This window comes from Ambystoma mexicanum, chromosome 14, assembly GCF_040938575.1.
Source record: "Ambystoma mexicanum isolate Mex_15411 chromosome 14, UKY_AmexF1_1, whole genome shotgun sequence".
NCBI classification, from domain to species: domain Eukaryota; kingdom Metazoa; phylum Chordata; class Amphibia; order Caudata; family Ambystomatidae; genus Ambystoma; species Ambystoma mexicanum.
This window is the reverse complement of record NC_090940.1, coordinates 492,756,734-492,774,041: the sequence shown is the minus strand read 5'-3', so window position 1 is coordinate 492,774,041 and position 17,308 is coordinate 492,756,734.

Here is a 17,308-nt window from a genome sequence, read left to right as displayed (position 1 = left end):
CTACCCTAGACTCTCTGGCACCCAGGATGTGTATTGGGACCAGACATCCCAGCCCACACCCTGGAGGCACACAAAAGACATGTAGAAGCCCGCGAAAGCAACCACGTTTCGCGGGAAAGTACATGCCCAAATAAGGAAGGCCCCGGGTCGCTCGACCTGGGGAAGGTGAAGGGAGCAAGACGGTCAGTGGACAGGACAAAGGAGCCTCGTGGTCTGGCCATTTTGGGAGCCAGGCCACCATTTTGGGTTCAGTGCGAAAAACGTGCTCAGAACGCCAAAAGGAGCTCAAAATAAACAAAACGATCGCTGCCACCATTCCAGTCCCTGAATGACTTGCACCGATCAAAATACCATCCTAAAAGAGTATCTAGGGCCTGTAGAAGGCTAGAGACCCAAGAGAGCTGTAACTTAGCTTACAGTGCCCTCTTGTGTCATGTTGCACTAAAGCCGCAACACGATAAAAGAAACTACGGGAAACAGCGTTCCCCGGTACTGACTGTCTTAAGGGCATGTCAGTTTCCCCGTAAGAAAGGAGCGAAAGCCCAGAGGTGTGCGGCAGAAGGCTGCACTTCTCTGGCAAAGTCAAGAACAAGGTGAAAAACAACAGCAAAAAGTTTAGGGGTTGCCACATGGAAGGAAAATTACCTACAATTACGAAATCTTTCCTAACACACATGCATGATGAAGATATTTAGTTAGTTCAAACGTGTACAGATGCAAGTAGCTGCAAGAGGCAAAAAAATTGTGACGCTTGCTTATGCTTAATAGTCAATAGATTGCGACAAGCACCAAAATTTTCAAATATATACCTCAAGAAGCACTTTATGTTGAATGCAGGTCCACTACGCACATAAGCAGAATTGAACAAAGGTTACAAAAGGCCTCAAATGCTGTGTGTCGCAGTGAGAAAATCGAGAATCAAGACAGAACAAAACTCAGCTAAGGATGATCATGCCAAGAAGCAAAGGTCTTATCTGGCTGGAATAAGGCAATATTGGGTACAATTAAGGAGAGAAGAGAACAGAGGATCCTATTCAGAAAGGTCAAGATAAGCCACAGACGTCATAGAACTGGTAAAATTAAATCAAATATACGAAAAAACACAGAGAAAAGTTGATTTCACAGTGTCCAGTCACGCGACACAGGCAGTCTGGGAGGGTGAAACTTTCACACCTACGCATGGATCCCTGCCATGCTGTCAGAACGGTCAGTAATATCTTCTTCCTCCACCGAAGACTCTGTCTCTCCCACCTCCCCTTCCACCTCACCTCTGTCTTTCCACCAGAGTACTGGCTTTTGTCTTCCTTTGGGTCTGGTCTTCTCCTTTTTTTTATGTAGTTAGGGGCAACCGTGGAAGGACGCCACAGTGTCACTTTAAAGGTAACCTGTGGCTATCCTCCGCAGCCACCTGAATGTGGGGAAAAAGCCGGTGGCACAAAAAACCCCAAAGAGGTCCACACAGAGCGGTTAGGTGAGAATGAGATCCAGAAGTTCTTGAAGTAAATCCGGGAGGTATATTCTGTGGCCTGGCAGCAGAACGGGATGTAGAATGGAGCCCCTGTGAGAACTCCTCGGGAAGATAAGTAGTAGAAGGAGCATCAGCGAGGACAGATCTGAGCAGCACAGGGAAAAGAAGAAGCAGTCCAGGGACAGGCGTAGGTCAGGTATACTGGGCGCAATATCAAGACACAGGACTAGGGCGAGCAATCCAAAGGCAGGCAAGGTCGGTACACGGGAAGTCAAACAGAAGAACGGGGGAAAGGAAGAATAAGAAAGGCAAAAAAGAAGGAGCAGAAAGAATAAACGGGAGACGGGCGGAAAGGGAGGAACAAGGTGAGAAGGTACGAGTCATGCCGGGATGGGGCAGCGGAAAATACAGAGAGAGAACGGTCGAGAAATAAGACCGAAAGGTAAGCAAAGGAGAGAAAATGAGGGAGCTATGGAATAGCAAGAGAAACGCAGGCTAACGCAGACGAACTGGAACTCAGGACGTTGCAACGTGCACGAATGCCGGAAGTGCAGGAAGAAAACAACCGGCGTTGGACATGCCGCTATGAAAAGGCTAGACCGGCACTCTGCGTTGCACAGAACAGCAATGGAGGATGCCGTTTCCATCGGTTCCAAAGCCGCCAGTTACCCAAAGATGTGACACATGCCCATACTCTTTAAAGGTTCTCAGAGCACTGGGCAGACTCAAGGCCAAATTGAAAAGAAGTAATTAACACACAACTACTGAGTTGATGATTGATTGTGGCATAATTGGTGTGAATATGGGGTGCAGACAAGCTTCTCTGCACCTGGATGTTCTTTCTGCGTGCTGCTAGATGTAGGTGGAAAAGTATGAGTGGGGTTGATGTGATCTAGGGTCCTATAGTGAGTAGAGCCAACGGGACATTGTACTTTTAGTGACGTTCATAGTTGCCATTTTGAAGGGAGGGTTTAGTTGTCCCACATGACATTGATTATCCAATTCCCTCTCCCTTTTACCATATACAGATATAGTACCTATGTTAAGTTACCTTCCTATAACCAATCACATTGCATGTTTGGTTTTTAAGATTGCCACGTAGGATGACGTTAGTACGTGCGCAGGTTGTACGTCAGCATTGATGAGGTTTTGCTATAAATATATTGTTTTTTCTAAAAGTAAAGAGAGCGAGATGATCAAGCGATTGCTGATGTTCGTTGTACTCCCCCCGTTTTATGAACTTGTCATTAAACGGACTCACTTTGCCAAACTGTTGAGTTGCCTTAATTATTTGATGCATGAGTATGAATCTGCATCCCCATCTATCTGAAGGGTACTGCTACTCATCTTAAAGCGCTTTTTGGAGATCATCGAGTTCACTTGAGAGCAGAGTTAAATGGTTAGATTAGATAAAGATACCCATCAAAGTAACTTCCGGTCCTTGGTAATATCACACGCCCTTTGCCATCCGGCTCATAGAATGAAAAGCTCCCTGTAGATGGACACTTCTATGAGTAGCAGATCAGACGAGCGGCACAGAGAGGCAGTAATGAAGGCAGTGATCCTGAACGTACGATGATGAAAGACATGTGAACAGTGAGTAAAAAAGACTGAATGTTTTGGAAAAGCATGCATGGCTTAGAACACAAGTAAGGGAAGGTAACGGAGGCAGGCGGGATAAAAAATAATGTCAGAAAAAGAGTGTAATGTATATATAAGGGGAAAGAAATTGACTTGAGTGTGGCCAAGCAATATAAAGAGTTATCGTGAATGTGGCTATGATAAGAGTATACGCCCAGTTCCTAGATTGTAAAGAATGCAAGCAGAAGCCCTTATCTAAAGTCCTGTTTAATAGGATGACGTAGCAGACCGGATTGATTAAAGACAATCCGAAAGAGATAGGCTTAAATTCCATGTCGGAATAAACATAGGGGCAAGATGCGTTTGAGAGAGTAGACGGCATAAGATTTATGTGGCTGGCCAGAGTTTGTCTGTTTGTTAAAATCGTGATGTCCTAGCCGGAAACAGTTTTTATGTGAAAAAAAGAGCATGAAAATTGCATGATTGTAGAAGGAAAATGTTGCATGACATGGATTGATGGTTCTTTATTAGCAACATTAAAGTAAAAAATATTGTTGAAAAAACGGGATTGGAGCTTATGACGATTGGTGCTCGTTCATATTGTTGATTTTTGAGACGCAATTGTAATAAAGTGTGAAGTGAAAAAATAAGCAAGTGTTATATGAATAAGCGATAAACGAGTTAAGCATGGAAGACATTACTCCGTTAATACACATGTGCAAACAGTTGCCGAAACACGCACCTAAGCTTAAACCGTGCAGTGTGGAATGGATTAAAGGGACCGTGGACAAAATGTTTATGCTGTGGCCCCAAGGCTGATCGCTATCTAAAACGGTCCTGCAGCACATGACAACATATTTACATGCCACGTACACTGGCAAAAAGTTAGACAAACGCGTGGCTAGTTTAGAACTTTGGAAGATGTACCAGGAAGAAAGGGAGGAGGAGCCGCTGTTAGATTGGATGCTGAATATATGCAAAGAGGGGGGTGAAGAGCCTTCTGCGCAACCCGCCCGCCTGAAATAAAAAACAAAGCTAGTAAAGACAAAGGATTGTACCCACTAAGGGAACTTAAAGCAGCAACGGGATATAGCAACCCGTCATATGAGTCACCTATGCAAAGTAGTGACGAAAGCCTAGAGAAAGACAGGGAAAGCCATATTACCTCCAAAGTCCTGAGGGACAAGGAGAGACGCGAAAAGGAAAAAGGTGATCAAGCACAAGCAAGTACATCTCTAAGTACGGGAAGAGAGGTAAAGAGATGGAAAGGAGTTGAGGATAGAACTGATGCGTTGGCATTCACACAGAACAAATGGATCGGAGGTCAGATTTTATTGAAATTCAATGGTAAAGGCATTGAGGACATGAGACAAAGGGACGAACAAGAGAAAAAAGGATAAGTAGAAAGGATGATTGAGAGATGAAGGGGTGAGAAAAAAAGGATAGGCAGAAACGAGAGCAGTTATACCATGATGAACAGGCCAGAAAACCGAAAAAGGCAGAAGAAAAAAGAAAACGCGATAATAAGCAGAGAACAGCTGATGATCAGGAAAGAATAGAACAAAGGAGAATAGAAGAAGAAGAGCAAAAGCTACGAAAGAATAGAATGAATAGACGGAAAGATGAGGATATACGAAGGGCAAATGAATCAAGAGATACTAGGAAAAAGGAAGAAGACAGAGTTAGAGAATAAGAGAGGAAGCGTAGATAATTTGATGACAACATAGAACACAAGCGAAGACAGAGGGGGTCATTCCGACCGTGGCGGTAAGGGGTTAACGGCGCCGGTAAAGGTGCTGGAACCGTCAACCCTTTACCGCCTCATTACGAGTACTGCTCGCAGGACCCGCTAAAGATGCCTGGTATTACCTGGCGGCTTTAGCGGGTCCCGCGAGCAGCCCACCATGCTTACAACGGGCCTGTTATTAACGGGCCCGTTGTTAGCATGCTCCCCATTCCCAGTGAGGCCTATGGGGGCTCGAATGGGAATGGGGATGTTCAGGGTCTGGGTTCCTTGAATGAGGAATTACCGGGCCATCCAAGGTCAGAAGGGCCCGGTAATTCCTCATTCAAGGAACCCGGACCTGGTACCCGGTAAGGGGGTGGCCATGCTGCTAATAGTGGCATGGTTACCTCCTACCTCGTAATGACCCCCAGAGAATGCGTGATCTCAAGTATCTGGAGGTTAGAAAACCCGATCCAGTGGTAAAATGGGAAGATATAGAAGAATTCTTTCCTGAGTACGATTCAGTACCAAGCACGTATTGAGTAAATCTAGAAGATGACTTCGCCACCAGAAGCATCAAGGAAACACTCGGTAGAATATATGATGAGATGGGACTAGAAAAAATACCCTAAGGAAAGGGAAAGGATGAGCGCCTTGAAAGCACTCAGTTGTACGATACTGAGGACGCTTCACGCAGAAGCAGACATATAGAGTTGACGTTAGATTGGCTGACTCTAAATAGAAATGAGGAAGATGAGAGATGCTCCACAAGTTGGGCACAGGCAATGTCAGATAAAGAAAGGGCGGACTGTGAAAGAGAAGAAAGAAAAGAAAGAGAAGAAAGAGACACAGAGCGAAGTCGCGTGAGATGTTTCTCTGGGGTAAGGGAATAAGATGGTTGGATTCAACCGGATCCGCATCTAAAGTACCAGAGTCAGATTGGCTTGAAGGATAGCCACACGGTCAGAGGGGGGTGTCCCCCCGCCATATGCAAGCAGGTTAAGGACATTGTCAGGCAGACAGTGATGTGGGAATATTACCTCGGCAGTAAACAGACAAATGATGAGAGAAGAAAAGGAGTTTAGTGCATCACAGTTTCCCTTATTAGAGAAGGGGGGGGCAAGGCCACAGTATATACCATAGCCACAAAAGAATAGAGAGAACCTAAAAAACAAGCTCCCAATGTTGACATCTGGAGCTGGGAAATGGATACATGAGTTAGAAAAAATGACGGGAGGTAATGCGTTGGCTATAGGGAATATCAAGGGTATTTTGATTTCCATACTTGGTGATAGAGCTGATGATGTCTGGACACGTGCAGGTTACCCTGGTGTGACTACAGTTAATACCACGCATGACAGAGCTCCGTTTAACAATTGCAGAACCGCGGTATGGAAAGCGCTTCGAGTGCTATACCCAGACACTTCTGACATGGGGGCTATAATGACGCTTAAGATGAAAGAGGGAGATGATCCGTTGCTTTACATTCAGAAGTTTCAAGATGCATGTCAGTGGCTGCCAGAACAGGTGCAGAAGCAGCTCAAGAAGTTAGTAGGAATCGAAGCTAAGCCATGGTCAAAAATACAACTGACCATTGCGCATTATTGCAGGCTGCTGCAAGAGATTGCAAAAAGATTGACGCAAGGAGAGGCGAAGAGGTCAAATTGGTGCCGAAAAATGTGTCAAAATATGCCATTGAAGGGGCAATGTTAACTAGCACAGATGGATCCAATGCGCAGCAGGTCAATAACCAAAGGCAGTTTGATCAAAGCAATAATGGGGTTTAGCCCAAGAGGAAAAGGCTACCAAGGAAGGGGATGGCAAAATAATCAGGGAGGCTTTCAGAATATGCAAGGCGGAAATCAGAATATGCAAAATGGGCAAATGATCAGACCACCGCCAACATGTTGAACGTGTTGGATGACAGGGCAAATAGCGCGTATGTGCAGAAGTCAAAGGATGGTGCAAAATGACCAATTTACAAGAGGGGGGATGATGAATCCACCTGCATTTTCACAGCAGGGTGGAGATGGATTTGCGCAGAATCAAACTGTATAGCAGCAAGCACCGAGAGTGCAGCAAAACTTGCAACCACAGCAGATTGTGACCAATTTCCCGCAAGGGCAGTCTCAACAGTCCCCGATGCAACTTCTACAGACTACAGGCACAGGAGAGGTATTGAACTCTAGAGCAGGAAATGCCACTGGTGATGGAGGAAATCCATTCGTTAACTGTGGGACGAAATTGTACATGGACTAGGACAGCTCACTGGGAGACCTGATGTGTTCCATCCTTTCAGTGACACCAAACCCTCACGAGGAACCAAGGGTAGATGTCACCATAGGGGATAAAGAATATTAATTCCGAGTGGACACGGGTGCAACACGCTCGTGTATACGTGAAGGCAACACTTCTTTATCTGGCGACGCCATGAATACCCAAGATTTTACAGGAACCAGAAGCCGTGTTCCTTAAACAAAAGAACTTCCAGTTTCTATAGGAGAGTGTGACATGAAAGTGCCACTATTGTATTTCACACAGACACCTGTCAATATATTGAGGTGAGATTTGATGACAAAGTTAAATATGACAATCTCATTCACAGAAGAGGGCATAGTGTGTTCAACTCCAGGAATGCACTATTTAAATGTGTGCAAAATGATCAGAGCATATGCAGGACAAATTCTATGAGAGCCATTCCATTAGAACCTGAGCTATTCGCATATGGAGTGCACACATTAATGTCATGGCTACCAGGCCTTGCAGAGAGAACAATGAGAACACCAGATGAGTTTCTGTTCAGACCAAGAGTAGCTATGCATGAGAAAAAGGGACGAGTGTTTCCCTTAACTGTACAAACAGCCATAGTGTGGGGAGAGACGGCTTTGCTTGATGGCTGTGATGATGAAGGCAGACAATGGTGCGCAATAATCGCCATTGGGAAAGGTTACAGATTGACTGATGTCATTGATGATGATCTGTTTGAAGAACAACTAGGTGAGGATGAGATGACATTTGAGATAAACCTCATTTATTGGGTGAAAATAATTAAATGGGAGGTGCCCCAGAGGATGATGCTAGCACAAAAAATGTCCTGAATATTTTGATGACGGCATGGCAAAGGTGCCTGTCTCAGTATGGACTACAGGCCCTTATGGCATAGGCCTACTGAAAGGAGTTGGAGAAGTGAAGATTAAATTGAAACCAGGAGCAATTTTACCAAGAGCATGACAATATCCCATATATAGGGAGGCAGATGAAGGGATTTTCAAGACAATTTCTGACATGATGGATCAAGGCATCTTAGTGACGTCAGAGTCGTCATGCAATACTTTGGTTTATCCGATCAAAAAATCAAAGGGAAGGCCTTGGTCTTTAATACAAGATTTAAGACCGATACACCAGAATGTAGAGGCTGAGTTCCCTCTAGTCCCTAACCCGTATACAATTCTATGCAACATACCTGTTGAGGCACGTTATTTCACAGTGATTTATTTGAAAAATGCATTTTTCTCAATCCCATTGCACAAAGACTCGCAAGATTTGATATCTTTCAAGTTCAGACAAGTTTGTCTAAAAAGCACAAGGCTGCATCAAGGTTATTGTGAGTCCCCTTCGATTTTCAATAGGGTCCTGTAGATGGACTTGAGCAACATTGCATTAGAGAGAGTTGTTTTGCAATACATGGATGACATTCTAGTTTGCAGCACAACAGAGGAAGAGTGCAGACATGATTCCATTGGGTTATTGACTACACTTGATGAAAAAGGATATCAAGTTACAGTATTGTCAACAAGAGGTGTTGTACATAGGTCAATAGATTTCACATGAGGGATATAAGGTAACCCCTGAAAGAGCTGACGCTATTTTGAAAACAGCTAAGCCACACACGGTAAAGCAAATTCAAAGTTTTCTAGGATTATGTACTTACATCAGGGCATGGGTCTTTGACTACAGCTCTTATACCAGGCCCTTTTTTCAAGGCTTAAAGAAAGCACAGGCAATGAAAGAAAAAATTGTGTGGACTAAGGCCAAGGAGTTAGGGCTTGATTAACCAAAAAAGGCCATTTGCACAGCACCAGTTTTAGGAAGTCCCAATTATGCAGAGGAATTCTACCTGTCCAAGGGGAGGCACCACAGGAAGAAAAGAACCTTTGGAAGTGAAGAGGGTGTTCTTTAAACCCCTCTGAAGCATTATGGTGACAGGAAAGCACTGGCAAACCAGTAATGCCTATAGCCCTACTGAAAATAGCACTGGAACAGTTACACCATCCAGCACATGTAATGAGAGCGAATCTAGCAGCAACCATTGCCGAAGACTGGTTTGTACCAAACCTAGCAGAACATGTTGCATTTCTTACAATAAATTGCATAGTCTGTCAGAAATGTACGCCTGGGCATACACTACGTGTGATCAGAGGAGTCATCCAAAGGCCAAATGGTCCTTTTCAGCACTTGCACATCGACTATGTCGATATGATTCAAGTATGCAACTGGTACAGGTATCTAACTGTTGTGGTGTGTCCATTCTAGATGGATATAAGCAGGTCCATGTACACACCCAGACTCTACCTGTGCAGCCAAATTCTTGGTGAGGAAAGTGTTTCCCAGATGGGGAGTTTGTGAAGTGATCAGGTCGGATAACGGTCCTCATTTTGTTAACGCAGTATCTGAACAGATCAGCTTGTTTCTTGGTATAAGGCACAAGTTTTCGTCAGGTATCATCCGCAAAGGAATGGCATATGCAAGAAGCTCAACGGCTTGTTGAAGGAAAGGATAGCCAAGTTGAAGCTTACTCTGAAGAAAGGATGGTTGCACTGCCTTCCACTGGCCTTGTATGCACTCAAAAATCGGCCTGGTTCTGACCACCATCTTGCACCACGTGAAATTGTGATGGGCAGATTAATGCAACGCCGTTAATGACTCAAACTAGAGCTGGTTGTGATGCTCAGCCAACAGGAGAAGTGCTAGGTTTGGAAATGCAGAACTACCTGAACTGTATGACTTCCAGTGTTTCTGTAATTTCAGGACAGCTGCAGCGACGAGGAGGGTGTACGGTAGTAGAGAACACAGAAGGAGATACTACAACAGACAAGGTTCTGGAGTTATGTGTCCCTCAATTATACCCTGGGGATACCGTCCTAGTTTGGAACCACACAAGGAAAAGGTGGGATGAGTCAAGGTTCCACTGCCCTTTTATTGTGGACGATGTGACGCCATCTGGAGTTAAGTTACAGGGAAGAAGAGCTTAGATCTTGCTTGGTAACATAAAACCATACATCGGAGAGACCCCTCTGCCCGTACCCCAACCCAGAGAGAGTTCAGGCAATGGAGAAGAACCACAGCAGATGCAGACGTGCAGACGAGATCTATGACGAGGAAGAAGGATGCACGACCAGTCAAGTGAAAAAAACAAGGAACCTTTTGTGATAAGGTTGTGGCCCATTTATAAGTCATTAGCTTTGAGCAAAATAAAGGAAAAAGGACACACATATGAACACTCTGTGTATCCTAGTTGCAGGGTAAAAGAAGAGAATTGCATTTATTGAGCCACAAGTAGCTTGTTCACTTCGGACTGAGGCACACTAAAGCCTTGATAAGAAAAGCTATGCCGAATTTTGATCGAGAATATATACATTGGAAGAGAATTCAGTATCCAGATTCATTCAATACAGAGTCTTTGTTTGGACTTACTTATGGTATCAGACAATAGTGACCTCGCCAGGAACATACTGACTTATTTCAAATTGGTATTGAGGCCCTATCCGTCGTTGGTGGGGAGACTTACAAGCATAACAGAGTGTTTGCAAGATCCTGATAACGAAAACATAGTAAGAAGACTGCTCACAGTGATCGCAGAACAGTTCCTTTTACTTCCAGAGTACAACGAGTACAAGACAAATGTCCCTATCACCAGAGAATCATAGACTGGGAAATGCGGTTAATTGAAGACTTCCCAGACCTTGTTGGGAGACATGCTAATGTTGATGTGCTCACATTCATCCCTGATCCAGCTAACACTACAAACTTGTGTCTGCTTCTACATAGGCTAATAATGCAGGTTGCACTTTCTTCTCATCAAAATCACAGAAGAGTGTAGAGACTTTCATTTGAGGGACAGATTGTGGAAGTGTTGACAAGAAATACACTTTTGCTGACAGGGAAGCAACATGTCATCTGGAGGGAAGCAGATTCGAGGTATAGACTGGGAACTAATCTATATGGAACACTTATTATAGACTTGCCAAGGTCATTGTTCAGTGTTGCAACATTACATTACAAAACAGAACTGTTTCGAGAGATAAGAGACAGTCCATTATCCAGAGTCAGAAGACAACTGGTCCAGAACTATTGATCTGTGAAGCAGAGACAGCAGAACATAGAAGGAAGTGATAATAATGAAAATGTATTAAAGAACCAGTTTTTGTTTCCTTTGATGATCGAGATGGGAAGTGAAAGAAGCAGCATTGTTTTCCCTCAGGAGGAAAGACATTCATATTGCCCAAGAAACAAATGCTGTAGAATGACCCATAGATGCATTATCTATGCATGCATTATATTCATAATCATAACTATTAGAACTGCATTTTTCTATAGGTGCACAAAGTGTTGTTCCCGTGCACCCACGTGAGGATGTACGCCTGATATCCACAAGAGAGTCCAGACCTTTTATAGTCATTCCTGTTCCAAGAAAGAATGACAGAGTGACTGAGCTTGAAGTGGATGTGGTAAGCAATGACACACAACACTTGTTCTAGCAAATGAGTTGAAACGCTGGAGACAGGGTCGGCAAAGTAAACCAGACAAAGGATTGATGAAACTTTCATCTACACAGATAATGAGTACAAACACACCTGGTCTAGTGTCAATGATTTCAGAATCACATTCCAGAGAATGGGGGAAGTTTGAACAAACAACAATGAGAAGTTTTACACCAGGAGAAGTTGAGAGACAAATGGAGAAAGCTGAACTTTTAAAGAGACAAAAGGCTTTAAAGAATAAGCAAAAAGAGACAACACCTGCAAGCACACCTGATCCTATGAGACATGAGATCAGGGCGGTGCCTGGAGGGAAGACACAGACAGAAATTATGAGACATGTTCATGCCTACTTGGTATATTGAAAGATGAAGCAAATTGCACAATCTCCTACTCGAACAGTACAAATGGAAACGCCTTGATCATTGATGGAGATGCCTTAGAATCCCTTAGCAAGACGGAGCTATACAGAAGTACTACGTGACATGCTTGTGGAAGTTCATATCAAAGGAATAAGAGCCAGAAGAAGCACACAAGAAGACAATAATGAATGTAATGATTACCTGGATAGCACAGCACATCTGGTAAACAACATATGGTACCAACATATGAAGGAAGTTGAAAGACGAACTTCGGATGAAGAATGCTTTGTATGTGCACTTCTGCCCTATAGCATGGGAAAGTCAAAAATCTTTGTAGCTATCGAGATAGATGCTCAGACAGCAGACTGTCTGTCACAAATAGCAATGTGCAAGACCAGAGATCAGTTCATGGGAAGGGATGCTTCTCTCAAATGGGCAACTGAAAAAACAGATCCAAATGAAGATGATTATGTTCAAGACATAAAGACAAGAAACAATGCCAAATCGAAGAATATTGTGATCAGATATGAAAAACCTAGAGTAAAAGTAGCAGAGATCAGAAGAGAAGTGAACAAGAAATTGGAGACTGCAGGAAAGACTTCAGAAGAATCTGGCAGATGGAAGAATAGAGGTCAAATGCAAATCTGGGGAGCATTGCTTTCACCAGATGGATGGGAGAAAGGAGTAATGATCTGCAGAGCATGTGTAGTGATCGGTTGTTACCAGGCTACCATTGACATAGTGCAAAATAGATGCAAGCCATTATGGCCAAAGCTTGCTAAACTAATGACATGGGTCGAGGACAGAGGAGGACGCTTGCAGATAATACCATTGGAGAGCCCAAAATTCTGTTTCAGAAATAACAGCACACAAAAAATGGGAGAGAATCGCAACTGTAGTTGAGTCTTTGACATTCCAGGAATGGTGCATGGTACTGCAGTGGTCATGGATCACTGTTGGGCATGTGGAACCCAGGCATACATGGGATTGCTGAAAAATTGTGAGCTATATGTACATTGGTGAATGTCCATGTTTCAGCATTGGTGATTCCAAAAAGTGATGTGAACATTGACAGTTTCCCGAAAGCAGATGCTCACCTGAGAAAGAAGAGATCTGTGGAATTTATTAAGAGAGCGAAGAGGGAAAATTACTTCTCTGCAAAATCCATAGACACTTTTGATGCAATCCCATACGAACACAGGTAGTTTGGCCTGACTTCATCAGTGTTTATGACGATCCTGATGCCAAGAATTCAGGTTGGAGCAAATACTAAATGGTTGAAGATAACCAGATGGGAGTTACTGCAGACCATTAACACGGCCATAAAAAGATTCAATGCAATCAGAGAAGAGTTAAGAGCAATCAGATTGATGACACTCCAGAACAGATATGTCTTAGACATGATCACAGCTATGGATGGAGTTGTTTGTGCAAAAATTGGAGAAACATGTTGCACATGTATACCTTCATATGACAACAACAATGGAACCTTAAAAGAGGCCATAGACATGCTGAAAAACTACAGAATCAGATGATAGATGAAGTTGACGAAGTTGATGATGACAGTTGGTTTGGAGCACTGTTTTCATGGATTCCACAATGGATGGCAGATGCATTCAAGTTCCTAGGAGCCCTCTTGGTGATGATATTACTTGGATTCTGTGTGATCAAATTAATAATTTCACAATGCCAGAAGACTGCAAAGAAAGCCATAGGGATGAAGATCATGATTGATGCTGAGTCAGGATGGAAGCCCAAAAACCTAACTGATGAAGAAATAAGAGACTTTGTGAAGGCTAGCATTTATGCACCATAGGGAACAAAGTTCCTGTATCCAAGAGATCATAAACAAATATTTGGGAAGATGGATCTATTGCAGTCCAAGTGGAGAATGTCAACTGATGACATGGAACAAGGATGAGCATGTGAGAACAGCAGGATGCTTGAAAGGAGTAAAAAAGATATGGACTCCAAGGAAGCATCTCTTCAGACCAAAATGTCTGGATCCAGAGGATGAAATAAAAGTGAAGGACGAAGAAAAAGTGGATGCATAGAAAGAAGTGAGTGTGGTCAATGAATCGCCCAGAGGGGGGAGTGAAGAGGAAGTGTTGAGTATCATCCCCACTCCAGTTGACCCCCTCCCATTACCTATTGAGTTCACACCAAAGTATGTGACGTATGAAGAACAGTTAAATCATCAGAGAGCAGCACATGGGCTCTGCCCAGTACCTATCAGAATGACAGAACCTATTAATATACCGACACCTAAGAAAACCTGGACAGTAATGTATCCTTTAAAAAAGCCATACCTACATTCTAAACAATATGACCGTTGTTAGGATAAAATACCCGAAGAAACAAACAAGATAATGAAGGAAGATGAATGGTGATGTCATAAGAAATCGGACTGACACACATATAGAAGATATAATGACCTGAGAACACTGACAAGAGATGAAATATAGAGAAGATACCATGGATAAGTGACATCTTTAGCCAAGGTGAAGAAGTTGATGTCAAGATGAAGAAACTTATGCCACATGCATGATGAAGATATTTAGTTAGTTTAAACGTGTACAGATGCAAGTAACTGCAAGAGGCAAAAACATTGTGAAGCTTGCTTATGCTTAATAGTCAATAGATTGCGACAAGCACCAACATTTACAAATATATACCTCAAGAAGCACTTTATGTATGGATGCAAGTCCACTACGCACATAAGTAGAATTGAACAAAGGTTACAAAAGGCCTCAAATGGAGTGTGTCACCGTAAAAAAAATCGAGAATCAAGACAGAACAAAACTCAGCTAAGGATGACCATGCCAAGAAGCCAAGGTCTTATCTGGCTGGAATAAGCCAACATTAGATACAATTAAGGAGAGAAGAGAACAGAGGATCCTGTTCAGAAAGGTCAAGATAAGCCAAAGATGTCAGAGAACTGGTAGAAATAAATCAAATATACGAAAAGACACAGAGAAAATCCGGTTTCACTGTGTCCAGTCACGTGACAAAGGCAGGCTGGAAGGGTGAAACTTTCACACCTACTCATGGATCCCCGCCATGCCCATACTCCTTAAAAGTTCTCAGAGCATAGAGCAGACTCAAGGCTGAACTACAAAGAAGTAATTGACACATGACTACTGAGGTTATGATTGAATGTAGCATAATTGGTGGGAAGCTAGGGTGCAGACCAGCTTCTCTGCACCTGGATGTTCTTTCTGTGTGCTGCTAGGACTAGGTGGAAAAGTATGAGTGGCGTTGATGTCAACCCAATCATAGTGGAATATGTAATATATGGTCCTAAAGTGAGTAGAGCCAATGGGACGTCATACTTTTAGTGATGTTCATAGTGGCCATTTTGAAGGGAGGGCTTAGTTGCCCCACCTGACATTGATTATCCAATCCCCTCTCCCCGTTACCATATACAGATATAGTACCTATGTTAAGTTACTTTCCTATAACCAATCACATTGCATGTTAGGTTTTTAAGATTGCCACTTAGGATGACGCTAGTATGTGCGCAGGTTGTACGTCAGCAATGAAGTGTTTTTGCTATAAATATAACGTTTTTTCTAAAAGTAAAGAGAGCGAGAAGATCGAGTGATTGCTGATGTTCGTTGTACTCCCTCTTTTATGAACTTGTCATTAAACTGACTCACTTTGCCAAACTATTGAGTTGCCTTAATTATTTGATGCGTGAGTATGAATATGCATCCCCATCTATCTCGAGGGTACTGTTACTCATCTTAAAGGGCTGTTTGGAGATCATCCAGTTCAACGGGAAAATGTTATTACCTCACCACTAGCTTTACTGAAGTCAGGAGTAGATATTGATAAACACCTCGACTACTCATGAAAACATTGAGAATTTGACCAAACCGTGGACTGCTTAAGTGGTTTACCTTTGCTGCTCTTGTATAAATAGCTTGCAGCTGGTTGGTGTTGTAATGTGGTGCATATATTTCTATTTATCCCACACTTAGGCTATAGCTGTGGGCTTGTTGACTCATAATATTGAAATATCAAGGCTGGTTCTCAAATTATTATGATTATACTATACATAAGAGACTAACAATATATGTGATGATTTTCGTTGGAGGATATTTGCATTTTCTTAGGTTACTGTTAAAATGTTTTTTTTAATTACTTGTGTTTAATCAAGTGTGTTTTTACAAGAAAAACTTTTAGATGGGTTAACAAACCAACCAGGCCCATTTTATTTGCTGATGCTGCACCTAATAGCAGGTGACTGTTTCTATATCTTGAGACTGTGAAGAGTGCACATGTTTGGCTGGGCTTGGCAGTGGGGTGGGGGGGGGGTTTGGTTACTTTCAGTGACCACTGCTGGCATGGAATTCGGCTGGAGAATGATTCAAGAAATTAATTTATGGTGGCAATTACTGGCATACATTTTGGCCCCAGATTAATGAAAGTAATTTGTGACCATTATTGTCAGAGATTGCGGCCTTAGATTCATGAAAGTAATTTACTGTAACTATTATTGGCATCGATTTTAGCTGCAGCGTAACAAAGTAATTCCCAGTGACCATTATGGCATTCAGCTTAATTAAAGTGATTTTCAGTGGGCATTATTGACAAAGACCTGTGGCCATAACATCATAAATGTGTTTTTCAGTAGTAATTATACCAGCATAGCTTGTGGCCACCACTTTTTAAAGATGATTTACTGTATTGACCATACTGGCATAGAGAAGCTTCATGAAAGTTACTCACAGTGAACCTACTGGCAAATATTGTGGCAGCAGCTTCATGAAAGTGATTTACAGTGGTGATGCCAGCACATGACATATTGTGGGTGCAGCAGCATGAAAGTGACTTGCAATGGCAACACTGGACTATATAGAGGTATTATAAAAATGTTGTAAAATATTCCCTTTTACTGCTTGCGTAATGACATTTACTGATTTTTTTCATGTTAGACTAGAGAACCAGGGCTTGCAGCCCTCCCCCATCCACCCCCACATATGTTCTGTTGCGCTACTCTGCCAAACAGGAGAGTAAACACCTTATTAGAGAACATTAGCAGCATTTCTGACTTCTGGGTGGTCACGCCTCTACCACATAAGGCGATGTGAGGAAAGTGCTAAATGCAGTTATGGTGGCAAGGGGCGAATGGGAAGCACCCATGAACGGGAAAGGAAAGTATGAAAAGTGGCAGGTGATTGTGATTTCATGTACACTCCTGGTAAGAGGTGCCCCTACTTACTCAGGGACAGAATTCAGAGGACACTTGGGATCCTATCTCCTGAAGGTGATACAAGTGAGTACTATTGTACCCAGCCCTACAGATAAGGGGTGTATTAGTCACTTTTACTCTGTAAAAATTGGCGAATACTCCCAAAAAATTCAAACCAGGAGTAAAAATACCCCCAATAAGAAATAGGAAAAAGAC